This window comes from Alligator mississippiensis, chromosome 3, assembly GCF_030867095.1.
Source record: "Alligator mississippiensis isolate rAllMis1 chromosome 3, rAllMis1, whole genome shotgun sequence".
In the NCBI taxonomy this organism is placed as follows: domain Eukaryota; kingdom Metazoa; phylum Chordata; order Crocodylia; family Alligatoridae; genus Alligator; species Alligator mississippiensis.
In genome coordinates, this window is record NC_081826.1 from 249,695,391 (window position 1) to 249,712,364 (window position 16,974).

Here is a 16,974-nt window from a genome sequence, read left to right on the forward strand (position 1 = left end):
GTATATGAGTAGAGTTATAAGGTTGCCCAATCAATATCCTTTGGTCTGGTTTGTTCTATTGTTCATCTGTATTTTAAATAACTGTATTTAAATCTTTTAAATAATAAAAGGTATGTGTATATCTGTATATATATATATATATATATAAAAAATAGGGTTTATTGTTTTGTAAATTTGTACACATATATATAATCTATGTCGTTACCCTTTAATGGTTTTGTTGTAATAATAAATCTGTATATAGTTAGGTAATTGATTGACTGGACCTGACTCTATAGAGGACGGAGGCAGCCGCTGGGCTGTTGTGTCCCTCTACAGTACACTGCCCTGACAATAATTCCCTCAGTTGTAGAGGGAAGTACAAACCCATGTACACCCGGGCTACATAAGTGGTATATAATGTGCAGTAGCCTATTTTACTGTGCATTAGCTTAATTGCACTGTTTTTTCCATGACCCTTTAATGAGCAGTAAAATAAGCTACTGCACATTAAAGCATACATGTAGACACACCTACTTATATATAGTACAAACTTTTTTTTTCATTAATCTTATTCAAGGCTGAATCAATTATGAATTCTGTTGACAAAACCCAATAATCAAGTTCCAGAATTTGACTGAGCTGAACTCAATTACCAAGTCTGTGTGGCTCTACCACTGGGCAAGTAGCGTCCCCCCAAAGCCTGTCTGTCTGGGGCTTTGGTTTCTCCCAAAATCCAGGCATCCATCTTATGTGGAAGCCCCAGGCCCAGAAGCCTTAGAGTTCAGATGCCCCAGGTCCCACTTGACCTTAGCCAAAATGCATATTAGTCAAAAGTCAAAAGACTTATGATTTACAAAAAAGCTCACTGTGCTGGGTCCCAGAAGAGTCAACAGTGTTCCAAGCCATGATAACCCCACAGTTGAGCACTGCTTAGTATGTCTGTGTACTCCAGATACCGCCCACGCCCACACCCACAAAGGATCCATGTCCTAATAAACCCCGTACTTATGACTGGAACGGGGTGTTCTTGTCATGAGTCCTGGGCATGCAGGGCAACCTGATCCAGCTCCATCTCATGGAGGGTGAGGCCACACTAATCATATGTGCCAGGACAAGAGAGGAGGCAATAGAGGGATTCTGGGTGAACAGTTTCGGATGCTATTTGATGTTTGCCAGATGTTGAAAACTGGTGAAGAAGCAGGGATAATTGGAAATGGGAAAGAAAGGCATACCTCAGCTGTGGGAGTGAAGAGGAAGTTGAAATGTCTTCAGTGTAGTGGCTCACCATGACTTAAAAAAGAGTCAGTGCTGAGGAGACCCATATGCAATGGCTATTACTATGTATCTTTTTCAGATGGGCTACACTAGTCTAGTTTTATGCTAGATTTTCATTGATATGTTTGCCCAATATGGGCCATGTGTTTTATAGTCATGCTCAGTGCTGGCTGCATTTAATTAACTTCATACTTGGTTTCCATTACTGAGCACATGCTGCTTTTGACAGCAATTTAATGACAGGCAATGTATTGAATTAAGTTTCCTTGTAAGTTAATGTAAGATAAGGAGAATTTTTTCCCCATGTTGAGTAGGAAAATAAATGTCTTATATTTACTCAGAGGTGTAGGTTGTAGCCATGTTGGTCTAAGGACATAGGCAGACAAGGTTCTTTGGGTGAATCTGATATCTTTATTTAGACCAACTTAAATAGTTGGAGAACAATTTTTAAGCAAGCTTTTGGGTTCAAAAACCCTTCATCAGGCTAAGGAAGTTTCAGCAGTTGATGTGTGCTCTTCCTGGATGGAATGAAAAGTAAAAAAACCAGAGGCTGGGCCTGGTATGTATACAAGACAGGCAGTCAGTGAAAATGTAGATTGAGGAGTCAATGGATGAGAGGCAGGCTGGGTGCAGGGGGAGAAAAGAAGGGGGATGAATAGTGGAGAAGTACCTGGGAAGTCAGCTGTCAGGCAGGTTATAATGTGTCATAAATCCAAAGTCTATATTTTGTCCATGATTTTTAGTGTCCAGGAGGTTGATGAAGTGGAGTTCATAGGCTCGTCTCTGGGAAATTTTTTGTAAGTTTTCTTTGAGGATCAGGACTGAGAGAGTGGAGAAAGAGTGGTTTTCTTGTGAGAAATGTGTCCCCACAGGTAATTGGGTATTCCTGTCTTTGATAGATTTCCGGTGTACGTTCATTCTGGTGCACAGTTGTTGTCTGGTCTCTCCTATGTATTTTCCATCTGGGCATCTGTTGCATTGGATGAGATATATTACATTTCTGGAGGTGCAGCTGTAAGATCCGGGAATGCTGATGGCTCTATTGTGGGGGTTGTGAGTGATTGTGGGGGTGGTGGAGATGTGTTGGCAGGATTTGCATTTCTTGTCATAACCAGCGGTGTGCAATTTGTGGGGGGTTTCTTCTGTACTGCAGCAGTTCTTCACGTGGTATCCAGGTGGCTCTTTCAAACATGCGATCTATCTCGCTGGAGGAGTGTCCTTGTTGGATGAAAGCCTTTTTAAGATTGGTGAGGTGGCAATCCCGGGTGTTCTCTTCAGTGCAAATTTGGTGGTATCTGAGGGCTTGGCTACATATCACAGCTTTTTTGGTGTGTTTAGGGTGATTGCTGGTTCTGAGCAGATATGTATGTTGGTCTGTGGGTTTCTTGTATAACGTGCTCTGTAATTTATCATTCTGGATACTGATCATTGTGTCTGCCAGGGTTCCCTTGTTTAGTTATCCTAAACCGTGAAGACTACATAAAGGAAGCCAAAAACAACTCTCTGACACCACCTACTACAAAGAACTACAAAAAGATCCTACTCTCCTTTTCACCAAGAAATTCAACAATACCATCAAATCATTTCCAACAGGACTACAAGAAAAACTATAGACCTTGATCCCCCCACTACCTAACCCGGGGACTTTTTACATGCTCCCTAAAATCCACAAACAAGGACCTGTCCTGTATGCATATCAGCCCAGCCTCTGGCTTTTTTACTTTTCATTCCAACCAGGAAGATCACACATCAACTGCTGAAACTTCCTGAGCCCGACAAAGGACTTTTGAACCCGAAAGCTTGCTTAAAAATTGTTCTGCAACTATTTAAGTTGGTTTAATAAAAGATATCAGATTCACCCAAAGACCCTTGTCTGCTTATATTTACTCAGATATAAGACATTTTTTACATCTATTGCTTAGATGTAACAAATGTTGGTTATTTGTATATCACTTAAGTGAATAAACCCCTTAAGAGCATCATCATATCTTTCAGACCACTGAAAGATACAAAATGTTGTGGAGGGCTACAAAAATGGTTAAGGGGATGGGGAACATGACTTATGAGAAGAGGCTGAGGAACCTTGTCTTATTTAATCTGTGAAGAGAAGACTGAGATGATTTAATAGCAGCCTTTAACTACCTGAAGGGTGGTTCTAAACAGGATGGAGCTACACTGTCCTCAGTGATGGCAGATAATAGAATAAGGAACAATGTTTTGAAGTTGCAGCAAGGGAGGTTGTAGAGGCAGCCCTGGCCGAGCGGCTGCACTGGGATGGGGCCTATTTGCTGTACACTCAACACATGCCTTGCTCTCCTGCTCTCAAATCTCACCTTCCACAATCTGGTGTAGTTGAAGGGAGGTAATATCCGCCTAGCACAAGAGTGTGCTGAGATCATCATGCATCAATGCTGGGGTCTTCTGTGGGGTTCCTTCCTCCCCTTCACCACACCCCTTTCCACTCAGGGTGCTCATTGATGCTGGGTAAGAGTATTCAGTTGCCATGTGTGACTGCCTTGCTCGGTAGGTAGAAAATGAAGCCACCAGATTGTCTGGAGTTGGTGTGGTTTTAGCCTCAATCACTAGATTCGATTATTAGTTCTGAGGTCCTTCGGGCATGGCACACATAAAAGGCAAATAAATTAATAAGTGAAATGACCGAGACACAGGCTCTTCTCTGGCCCTATTGGCATGCTGGCTGCCTTGCTTCAGGCAGTTCCAGTCACACAGGGGTTGCCCTGTGCTGGCTCAGTTCATGTGGGTCTGCCAGTCCCTGGCAGACTCCTGAGGTAATATGGGGCCAGGGTGTCACAAACCCTGGTTTAGCCCCTAGTGGTACCTGGTCACTCTGTGCAGTGCCGTGATCCAGTGTTGGTTCGTAGGGCTTTGGAGTTCCAGGTCTCAGGCTCTTGATCTCCTGCCTCTGGGGAAAACATGGTGAGTGCCCTCATCTGTCCGCGCATTCCCCCAGTCCTGCAATTGCTGTGTCCTCTTGTGAGGGTTTCTGGGCTGGCCTGGGCCAATCAGGTTCCTTGCTCACCCCCACATGGCTGACACATGCTGACAGGTGTTAGGAGCCCCTAAGGGACTTATTAACCTCTGCAGCTGTCGCCTCTGATGCTCAGGTGGTGCTCTGTGTCCGGTTGCCAGCTCCCTCTTGGGGCTGCAACCCAAACCCACATGGGGCTGGGCTTCTGCTCCCTGCCCTGATCCAGATGCAGGGCCTGGGGAACACCTGCAACATGTCAGCTGCCTGTTCAGCAGCGCAGTGGGGCCTGCCCTAGGATCACAGGCTTGTTGTTCTGCCACGCTCCCAGCCAGGGATCTGCTGTCTGTGGCATGTGCCAACTGTCCCTATCCCAGTGGGTATGTGGCTTGGCAGGGCCCCTGCTACAGAAAGTTAGTTTGGATATTAGGAAAAACTTTATCACTAGAAGGGGAATAGAGCACTGGAACAGGTTACCCAGAGAGGTTGTGCAATCTCCATCCTTGGAGATTTTTAAGACTTGGCTAGACAAAGCTTTGGGTGGGATGATCTAGTTGGGGCCAGTCCTGTTTTGCGCAAGGGGTTGGACTAGATAATCTCCTGAGGTCCCTTCCAAACCTAATTTTCTATGTTTCTATCAAGCCTAACTGCACACCGTTTAACTTCATATTTAATTAAACTGACTAAGATCCATCCATTTCAATTTAAATGCTTTTAAAATGGCCCTGAACTGACAGAGTCCTGTCAGTTTCAAAGCCATTAGTTGAATCAAAAGGTATTTGGAGGAACAAGATAATGAGCCGGAATGAGGTGCAAAAAGCTTTGTGCAGGCTTCTCTTGTTGTTCATGGGCACTGTTTACCTTAAGACATAAGTGCATACTCCTGGTAGGTGCATAGGCTTTGTTTCAGTACAGAAGCTAAGCATTTAAATAGCATACATTGGGTGTATCTACACATGCAATTAATTCACATTAGGCTGTAGCATGTCTACATGTTCTCCCTGTTGGAGCAGATTTGCTTCCACCCTGCTACGCCCCCCTGCAGCAGCCAGGGGGAACTCCATGCTCCATGCTAGCCTGGGGCTGGCAAGGGGCATGGAGCCAGTCCTAATGTGCACAGAGCCAGGAGAGCTCTGCCAGCTACAGTGGCAACTGTCTTCTGGTCCTGTGCACATTGGGAAGGAACCTGATGTGCACCAAGCCAGGAAGCTGCTGCCCCTGAAGCGGGCAGAGCTCTCCTAGCTCCATGCCCACTAGGAAATACAGCTACCAGTGAGCCCCCTGCTGGGTGAGGCTTCCCTGCCCAGCAGAGGATTCACTGGGAGCTGTCCTGGGTGTGGGGCAGCTGCCAATAAGCCTGTCAGGCAGTGGGGCACAGGACTCAATGGTAGCTTCCCTGCTTGGATTCCCAGCCAGCCCATCCCCCAGAGCAGCTCTGTGTGGCACAGAGCTAGTATCTCTGAAAGGTGAGCAAGGGGTGGGAGTCCATCCCCTGCCCCCCCCCCCACCCCGCCCCGCCAGAGCAGCTCTGTGCTGGGAGCCCAGAGCTGAGACAGGGGGCAGAGAGCTCCACAGTCCCGGCGCAGATCAGCTACTAGCTCCTGCGAGGAGCCAGAACACCTTCTTCTGCCTGGTGCGGGCTCTGGGGTGAGGAGAGATCACCCCGAGGAATGGTCCAAGGAAGGCAGGGCTCTCCTAAGCCATGGATGTGATAAGGGTGGGGTAAAGGGGAGGTTTGGAGCCCCATGAAGAAAGACCCAGGGTAGTGACCTCGCTGGGCCCACCAACAAGGAACTGCCTCCCCATCTATTTAACATCAAAGTTGTGGCAGGCGAGTAGGGGCAGCACCCAGGAACATCTAGGTGGCCCTAGGGAGTGGTCTCACCCTGATGTCATTGGGTAGGAAGTTGCTGACCAAGAAGGGGCCTTAACCATACAATACCTACCAGCAAGAAATTGGTGCATTGGCCAGGAACGACAAACCGGCCCCAGGGCTTGGACAGACAATGGAGGCACAGGCCGGACCCCTAGCAGGAATGGATGCTGTGCAGCAGACCTTAAACCTTGTGGTGCAGATCTTACAGCAGCAACAACAGCAAATGAACTGATGGATGGCCTTGGACGATCAAATGCTGAAGCAACAAGAGCTGATGAGTTGGAGCATGGTAGATTTGAGGATCCCAAAAATGTCGGAGGAGACTGATCCCAAAGCTTTCCTAGAAAGCTTTGAATGGGCCACAATGGCCACAGGACTGGACAAATCTAGATGGACAGCGAAGGTCAGGGTATTGTTGGTGGCATCTGCCCAGGCCACCTGTAGAGCAATGTCTCAGCTTGCTGCCCAAGACTATGATCAGGTAAAGGAGCAGATTCTGTACCGCCTAGATGTCACTCTGGAGATCTCCAAGAATGGTGGATCCAGCCGGCACAGTTATCCCAAGAGGAAGTCATGGATGTCTTCTTGTTGGAGCAGTTCTTGGTGGATCTGGAGGAGGATACCCAGAGATAGGTGCAGCGACATCACCCCAAGACATCATGGGAAGCTCTGAAGCTGGCGGAGGATTTTGATTGCACCCAAAGTGAGCTACCTCGGGAGAGGGGAGACAAGAGTGGGACAGTAGCAGGCACTAGGCCGAGCAAAAAGAGGGGAGACCGAGAGAACTGGCTGCCCGCTCAAGTGTCAATGGCCGGACAGAAGTGTTTCCATTGTGGAAAAAGGGGACACTTCGCACAGGAGTGCCAGATACTTCCCCGGCCCCGGCCCTATTAGACTTCGTGAGGGAAGGATGGGAGAACCCAGAAGGAGGAGGAAATTCCCCATCCCAGCAGGTGCTGAAGGAGCAGCTGCAAAAGGTAAACCAAATGGCCAGAGGTAATCTTAGGGAGGCTCAGAGACGCCAAAAGCAGAACTATGACAAGAACACAGGAAAAAACGCGAATTGCAGGTGGAGCAGAGAGTTCTAGTGCTACTGCCTGGCTCTATGAGTAAGTTTCTTACCTGCTGGCATTGCCCTTTCCAGATTATCCGGAGGGTTGGGCCCGTGGATTATGAGGTGTTGTGGCCTGGACATAAAAGAGAAACAGATTTTTCACATTAACCTACTTAAGCAGTGGCAGGAACCAGAGAGGCTGCTGGCTATGCTGATTCCCGAGGAGGAAGAGCTAGGGAGGTCCTTAGAGGACACGGCAGGGAAGGGAGTCTCTATAGGCCAAAACCTCACCATGGAGCAGAGGCAGCAAATGATGAAGATAGTGCAGGATTTTTCAGACGTGTTCAATGAGGTCCCTGGAAAGGCTCAGGGTGCGGTCCACAAGATTGTGACACCAGAAGGGGCTATAGCAAGGGAAAAATGGAGGCATATATGATACCACAGGTATCCAGTGGTCAAGGAAGAAATAAGGAAAATGTTGGAACAAGGGGTTATTCAAGAGTCCAGGAGCCCCTGGCATAGCCCCATAGTTATGGTTCCTAAAGTGGACAGTACCTTGCGGTTGTGTATTGATTTCTGCGAACTCAACACGGTAACCCAATTTGACGCCTTTCCCATGCCACAGGTGGGAGAGTTGCTGGAAAGGATAGGGCAAGCAAGATTTATATCCACGTTTGACCTGGCCAAGGGATATTGGCAAATACCCCTGAGGCAGGAAGACCAAGCCAAGACCACATTTGGAATGCTGTGGGGCCTGTATGAGTTTTGTAGGATGCCCTTTGGCCTCAGTGGGGCAGCAGCAACCTTTCAGAGGTTGATGGATTTAGTATTGGTGCCCCACCACCGATACGCAGCTGCGTATATCGATGACATCGTGGTGTATACCAAAACATGGGATCAACATCTAGAAGCAGTTCATCTCTAATTGGCCTAGCATGCATTTCTTAGGGTGGACTGTCAAGCCGGGCTGCCTAAACTCTAGCAGGACAGCCCGAAGTACCTCGGATTCTTAGTTGGACAAGGCCAGATCAAACCTTTGCCTGACAAAGTGGAGGCCATACAGAGGTATGTGATCCCACAAATGAAGAAGCAGATGTGGGCATTTCTAGGCCTAGCTAGCTATTATAGGCGATTCATCCCTCTCCTTGCAGAACTCACAGCTCCTATCACAGAAGCAATTAAAGAGAAGGGGAACGGAGTTATCAAACTGGAAGAAAAACAAAAAAGGGCCTTTTAGGGAGTTAAGCAGGTGCTTTGTAAGGAAGGGAGTGTTTGGCCCTAAAATGGGGGATGGAATACTTCCGATACTACTTGCTTGGCAGGGAATTTACAGTTGTCACTGACCATGACCCCTTGAAGTGGCTTAAGTTGGCCAAAACTGATAATGCCAAGGTAATACGCTGGGCCTTGGCATTACAGCCCTTCCAGTTCTCTATAGAATATAGACCAGGGAAAACTAACGTAGTGGCTGCGATTCAAGGAGCCTACCAGAAGAGGTACCAGATATCCAAGAGATGACATTGCCTTATATCACTACGATACCAGGTAATAATAGAAGAGCACCTGGCGGCACCTTGAGGGGGGGATATGTGGGAGGGGAGGCAGAAGCCACCCTTCTAGCATGTCCCAGGATCCCGCCCAATGAGTCCTGGTGCTTACCGCAGGGGCCAGGATGAGCAGCAATGGGGGAGAGACAGCGATGGAGGCTCGGCGGCTCCGCAGCTGCCTGAGCCTGTGGGTTGGTGATCCCCATAGGCAGAGCCTGGGAGCAGCATGGGCTGCTCAAAAGGTACCTGGGGAGATATCCAGCGGAGGAGGAGGAGAGGTGAAGGCTGCTGGTGTGTGGGGAGTGTGGGAGCCAAGGGAGGAGCAGCAGAATGCCAGCGTGGATCTCCAGACGGCGGAGCCAGGCAAAGAGAGGCAAAATGCTAGCGGAGAAGACCAGGACGCCGCCAGGGAGCCTTGGGCGGAGAAGCCAGATGGAGGGAGGCAGAACACTGGCAAAGAAAACCAGGATGCCAGTAGGGAGCCTTGGGCGGCGGAGCAAATCAAAAGGAGGCAGAACACCAGCGGGGAAGAGCAGGACATCAGCAGGGGGCCACAGGTGGTGGAACAGGGTAAGACCCATGGAGGGGGCCAGAGTCCCCTGTATTAGGACGAGAGACGACTGTTGCCTTCACAGGGTGTAAAGGGCCTCTTTGAGTTATTGTTACCCCAGGCTGGAGCATGTTCAGTTGGCATGCGGGTTGGCATGAAGAGTAAGGACCAGCCCCGTGGAGATTTAAAGCTGGGGTGGGCTCCAGGGTGAGGAGATATCACCCCAAGGAATGGTCCAAGGAAGGCGGGACTCTCCTAAGCCATGGATGTGGTAAGGGTGGGGCAAAGGGGAGGTTTGGAGCCCCACGAAGAAAAACCCAGGGTAGTGACTTCGCTGGGCCCACTGACTAGGAACTGCCTCCCCATCTATTTAACATCAAAGTTGTGGCAGGCGAGTAGGGGCAGTGCCCAGGAACATCTAGGTGGCCCTAGGGAGTGGTCTCACCCTGACATCATTGGGAAGGAAGGTGCCAACCAAGAACGGGCCTAAACCATACAATACCTACCAGTGAAAGCCTGCCTCGCACACCCCTTCCATTTAAGAATCCAGTTGTGTAATCATTACTCCTACAAACAATTCTACTGAAAAATATAGGTCCAAATGTTTTAATGTTAATTGTTGAGAATGCTTGTATCATTAAATAACAATTTAAGTAAGACATAGTGAGCACATCTACACTAGACACTATGTCAGCATAGCAATGCAGTACAGCAGGGGTTTTTAATCTCTTTTAGTAAGTTTACCCCTGGCAGCCCCCTTTTTAATAAGTGTACCCCTGGGGAGGGTGTTGAGCAGCTGGATGCAGAGCGGGGGGGAGGGGTGGTGGGCAGACGAACGCAGAGTGGGAGGTGGTGAGCGGCGGCAGCACGGCATCTGTGTGGGCCTGCTTTCACCCCGCTCTGGCTCTGCACCTGTGAGTCAGCAGCGCAGGGTGGTCTGTCCTTGCCATCCCCTGCGTACCCCCTGGGACCTTCCAAAGTATCCCCGGGGGTACGTGTACCCCTGATTGACAACCCCTGCACTACGGTGACATAGTACATTGCTACAGCGACATAGCATCGGCAGGCACACCGTGATGCCAATGCTACATTGCCATAGCAATGAGCTACTTCATGATAATGTGTTACTACAGCAACGTAGCTGCTAAAAATAACCATGTGCCACTGGGACGATGCAGTAATGGCTGTTACTGCACCATCATTTACCACTTCCTAAAGCAAGTACTAAATGACAGTGGAGTAACAACTGTGCCTTTGGGGGGGGGACACGTGTAGACCTGCCCAGTATGATTCTATTATTATTGCTAGAAAGATTTTAAGGGTGACCCAAGAGAAACGTACTCTAGATTTTTTTTATTAGAAATCCAAGGCCTCAATTAATACACATTGCCAACAAGTCCCTTGGCTGCTCCTCAACTAATGTTCCTTCTCTAACTAATGTTCTTTTCCAGAGAATATTTAGTACTTCATGAAATTGAGTGTCTACAACTCAATCCAGAAAAGGCTAAAGGGATGACATTTATAAAGCTCAAGTTGCTACAAATCAGATTTAACTATAACTGTACTGGGAATGATGTAAAGTCTGACATAAATGATATATAACAGTAAAAAAGTGTAACTTATACTATCCTACATTTCATTTATTGAACTTTCTTAAATTTATCTGTATGTTCAGATTACTACAGTATCATGAAGGTTTCAGTACAACTCTACAGTTGGGATTTATATTTATGGCCCAGTCGAGTTATTATTGAAATCAAAGACAAATCCCCCATTATTTTCAGTGATGTAAGATCAGGGCCTGTGGCTGGACTTAAATCTCTATACTGATTGAATTTAGTCTCCAAATTTGTCCCTTAACATAACTTCATTTTCTATGTAATATTTTTAAGGATTTAAAAAAAGAGAACATCTTATGCTTCCTTTTTGGAAAACCCTTCATCTTTTCTCTGGCAGAATACTACAGGCCCCATATATTCAAGTTTCTCTGGTATACACACTTAGCTATTGTTATACATCTGACCATGGGTAGTCTGATCCCATTGGTCATGGCCAAAGGTCAGTATTCAGGAGCCCAGAGTTCAGAGACAGAGCAACTAGCACTTAAGATATGTTGGTACTGAACAGTCTTCAGATCATTGCCACAGGAAAGATGTAGGCCAGTCACCTGTCTGGCTGGTATAGCTAGCTGAGCTAGTCAATCAGACTAGGCAAATTGAATGTTATGGTTCTTGAGAGGTGTAGGCCATTTTGAATTTTTAAAATTAAACACATAAAGAGTATTCCCCTTTTTTGTCACATTCTAATTGAATTCTGCCAAGATTCTCTGATGGAACTCCTGTTTTAGGAGCCATTTCTACATTTTTGTGCCACCAGCCTGATTAGAAACAGACAAATTTTGGAGAAAAAAAAAACTAACATTTTAAAGAACCTTTATTCTGGTTACTACTAGTATTACTATCAGAATTAGAAATATCATGAACAACAGACCACCCACTCACCCAAGTTTTCCTGACCATTACAGGAAATTATCTCCTTTAGCTGCCATTTGCAGTCCAATACTAACTTGTTTACTTACAAATACCAATTTAAAAAATCAACAAAACCAAACCTATACAGAGTTCTAATTCAAATATAATTTATGAAATCTTGACCAGCCATACACTAATCATCAAGACATGAATATATAACCAAATATCTGCTGAGGTGACAGCTGCAGGCTGGTTGTTCACGATGACAGGAGTGAGATCTGAGCTGTGTAAAATGGGAAGGAGATGGTAGAGGTTGAGAAAGGAGCAGAGCACATACGGGTGTTGCATGACTTAACAGCTTGCTTTGCTTTTACAATTTTAGTTATGCAATGTGAAAACCTTAACTCAAAATTAATATATTTCTGTGTGTGGGAATGAAATAGCAATCTTGAAAAAGTCTTGATGGAGCAAGATGATTGGGTGATGAGGCTTGCAAGCTTTGTAATTACAGTAATTATAAGCCATACCTATAAGGGTAAGAACTCATTAACTTAAACATTAAAATAACCATTTAAGAAGCTCATTAATTCATTTTAAGGCATGTGGTTACAGTGTAACACAAACTTCATGAGTGTATTGGCTCTTGGTCTTTCACTGGAGCATGTGTATCCATATCATAATCACTTACATCTTTGTTCTTCATTATTTGCATGCAGGCTTTTTACGTATTATAACATCCAGAAATATCAGTTTATTAGTAGCCAAATCCTAGGCCTTACTTCAGACACCCATCTTCCCTGATCTTAAAAAATAATCCTACAGCCTTATAAAGAAATAGTCTTAAATGCTGTACTAATTCTGTTGCATACTGCAGTGTTCTGGCTTTGCCAGAATTTACCCAGGGAAATGCAAACTGAGGAGAGTGATCTGTGGAGCTGGTGCTCCATTGCCCTTTGAAATTGTGTAGCATACCCTCCCTGTGCTCCAGACCTGTTCTGTTAGCAGCTTGAATGGATATGAAGGTAGTTCTTGTGAAAATGATACTGTCTACAGGGGAGTGTCTCATTTCTTATCATTATCACCCTGACTTTCCCCCAACCCTGACTCATTCACTTGATACCACAGCCCAGTATTTGATATCACAACCATTCCCAGGGTAGTAAACTGTAATTTTGCAAACATTATGGAAGGTGTTGGAAAGAAGTTGATTATAAAGAAGAAAATGTCTTGTTAAACAGACACGTTGGGAAAGTAGATAGAGAAAAGTCCTAGGATGGGATATTGTTAATAAGAATATTCTTGAAAGTTTGTATCTTGAATTACCGAGATAAATGCAACTTATAAAATGATGCTATCAGAGGGAGACTGCAGACAACAACCCTTTTGATCACAGCAATATATAATATTTCTTGAAGGTGTGTGTAGGACAAGTTCATACAGATCTGAGCTTGTTTAGCTTTTTATTGAGTTTCATTCGGTTCTTCTGAGTATCACTTTCCTTCACTAGGGAATAACTGAGTCATTCACCAACTGCATCTGTGATGATGGTGAGCAGTTATGTTTTATCTTACTATGATTTTTTATCTACTCTAGTACTTATCCAACATTTACTTAAAAAGCTGATTTTATAAAGATAAAGGCATTCATAGGTGTTAGAACCTTCTGTTCTTACCAAATCAGTATTGCATACCCAAAGCCTTTGTAATCTCAGCCTTTTCAACTGGAGCTACTCTGAATGGGAATTCTCAAAAAATACCCTTTCAGAAGAAAAATCTGCTGCCACCATTTAAAAGAAACTGTGTTTTTTGGAGATATCTTTTTGCTCCTACAACCATGAAAACCAGGACCAAGATGGTTCTATATTGGCTAAACTAAGAGGGTTATATATTTCTTTATTCATTACATTTATATTGAATTATAATTATATTTATTCCACTCTTTTAAACAAAGGCTCAGGGCAGCTTACAAGAAGAGAACAAAATAACTTATAAAAATGGAGAACGAACAAAAGAACAAAACCACCAGGAGCACATAAACTCCAGTCCTCCAAATTCTGCACTGGTTTCCAAAAACTTTCTGGATGAAATTCAGGGTCTATATTGACCTATAAGGCACTAAAAAGTCTGGGCCTCCTGGTGGTCCACTACTGTCAGACAGTCAAAGGCAGTCCCCACATTGTAGTAGTCTAGCTTTGAGACTATGAAGGCATGGATAATGGTGGCCAGAATAGAATTTGAAAGAAAGGGCCTTCTTACCAGATGAAGTTGGTGAAAGGTGCTTCTAGCCATTACTGCAGTGCCACCTGAAAATCAAGATGCTGCAGCAGATCCAGAAATACCCCAAAGACCTGACTGATAAGGGGAGGCTGAACCCTACCAGTGAACCCCTTAGAGGGTGGGGTACCATCCCCACCCCCGATGTCATGTAGTACTGCTTTCACCTTCTCTCTTATGACCCTTTGCAATCCTTAGGGGCAAGTGATGCCTAACCAACCTGATTGCCTTCTATGATGAGATGACTGACTCTATCGATGCGGAGAGATTAGTGGATGTTTTGTTCCTTGATTTTAACAAAGCTTTTGATATAGTCTCCCACAACATTCTCGCAGGGAAGCTAAGGAAGTATGGACTGGATGAATGGGCTGTAAAGTGGATAGATAACTGCCTGGAGAAGCAGGCTCTCAGTATAGTAATCAATGGCTGGATATCTAGTTGGCAGCTGGTATGAAGTGGAGTGCCCCAGGGAGCAGTCCTGGGGCCAATTTTGTTCAATGTCTTCATCAACAACCTGGAAAATGGCATAGAGTGCACCCTCAGTAAGCTTGCAGATGACACCAATCTGGGAAGAGTAGTAGATATGCTGGAGGGTAGGGCTAGGATTCAGAGTGATCTAGAGAAATTGGAGGACTGGGCCAAAAGGAATCTCATGAGGTTCAACAAGGACAAGTGCAAAGTCCTGCACTTAGGACAGAACAATCCCATGCACAAGTACAGGCTAGGGGCTGACTGCCTGGGCAGCAGCTCTGCAGAAAAGGACCTGAGGGTTACAGTGGACAATAAGCTGAATTGTGAGCCAGCAGTGTGTCCTTGTTACCAAGAAGGCTAATGGCATACTGGGCTGCATTAGTAGGCATGTTGCCAACAGGTCAAGGGAAGTGATTATTCCCTTCTATTCAGCACTGGAGAGGTCACATCTGGAGTACTGTGTTCAGTTTTGGGCCCCCCAATACAGACAGGATGTGGACAAATTAGAGTCCAGCAGAGGGCGACAAAAAGTAATGAGGGGGCTGGGGGACATGACTTATGAGGAAAGACTGAGGGAACTGGGCTTATTTAGTCTACAGAAGATGAGACTGAGAGGGGACTTCTTAATAGCAGCCTTCAAGTACCTAATTCAAGTGACCACAGCGTCTTGTGTATCAGCATCCCCGTGCTTCAAAATGGCATCAGGGACATTTTATCTAAATCTTACTTTGAAGCACAAGGACACTGATATGCAAGACACAAGGATGGCTGGAGTGTGGTAATTATCATGCACCAGCAGACTTGATTAATCAAGTTTCCTCTGATGTGCTATAATTACAGCATGTCGGAGCATCATCTGCGCTTGTGTATAGGCACCCAGAGGTACTAAATTTAATGTACATTACCTACAGCACATTAATGGACATGTAGATGCACCCTCCAGGACTTCCCTGATAAAGGAGGAAGAAGCAGAACTAAGTTCCCATGAATACCCACCAGATCAAGTAAATATTTTATCAGCCCCCCATGATCAACTGTATCAAAGGCTGCTGAAAGATCTTGTAAAATGAGCAGGGGATAATTTCCCCTGCCAATCTCCAAATGGGGATCATTGACCATGGCCATGAGCACAGTCTCCATGCTATATCCAGGGTGAAAATCAAACTGACAAGGATCCAAAAATTTGATGGCATCCAGATGCTCCTGGAGTTGTTGGGCAGTCTCACCTGTTAAATGACCTTTCCCAGAAAGGGCAGGCTGGAGATGGTGATAATTGGCTAGAGAGTTAACATCAAGCAATGGTTTCTTGAGTAAGGCTGGACAGTTGCAGACTTAAGAATGTCTGGTACTCTGTCCTCCCAAAGGGAGATACTGACAACCCCTGCCAGCAGCGGCCCCAGCCTTTTACAAGCCAAGATGGGTATGACTTCAGTTCACAAGATTCCCCCCAGCTTTCCTCATGTGCATCCTCTGCATCAGTGGGGAACAGCAATTTAAACCAATCCATATAAATGGGACAAGATGATCGAGCTCCCTCAATGCTAACTCAACTCTTTGCAAAAGTGGTGGTCCCCAAGCTGTTCTGTATATGGGAGATTTTGCCTGCAAAGTAGGTGTGTGCTGCTGCCTATTATACATAACATACCTGCAGTCATTACATTTGGCTTATCATTGTGTAATGGCTGCAAGCTGAGTGGATGCATTGTGCCTTAGAACTTTGGAAAGGGCAGCAAGAAGCTTGCAGGGGGTGCAGTAGCTTTTCCAGGCAGGAGAGTATGCTGTGCACCATGCATACTTTTTATTGGACCATTTGAACTGAGACCAGAGCCCCTCTGCAAATCAAGGACTCTGACTGGCTGTTAGTATACCATAAAAAAAGGCAAAGAGTGGGAAAACAGGAGAATAGAATCTGACTCCATCCTGGAGAAAGGGAGCAGAGATGGACACGCCCCCCCCCCCCACCCTTCCCCGCCAGGGGAAAGGGAACTGAAACTTGCTCAGGAAGCAGACACCAGGACAGGGGAGAGCCTGTGTTGCCCCATGAGGAGCTGATTCCCCACCAGGTGTGGAGCTGTGCAACTTTGGGACACAGGTGCCTAGGAGAAGTGGGGAGGGGGTTGGTCAGCAAAGTGTATAGGCTGGTTGGGAGCTAGGAGAAGTTGCTGGGTCAGAGGCCTGCAGCAGGTAGCCCCTGTTTGACCTAGGAAGGCTCGGGCTGCAGGAACAAGGACCTGTGTAAGGGAATCTCCTGTCTGTGGGTGGAAGTGCTGGGAGATGAGACAACCCCAAGAGGGAGTGCACTGAAAGGACACAAACAGCAAGGGGGAGTGAGGGGGTGCCTAATCCCATAGGGCGCATCCAGTTGAGTGCGCACATGCCTCTTGCCACGGCTCAAACCCCTTTGAGGCAGGACAAGAAGCATGTGTGGGAATGAAAAAATGATACCCAAGCTGCAAGTTTGCAGTGCGGAGAGAAAATTAGACCCCTGA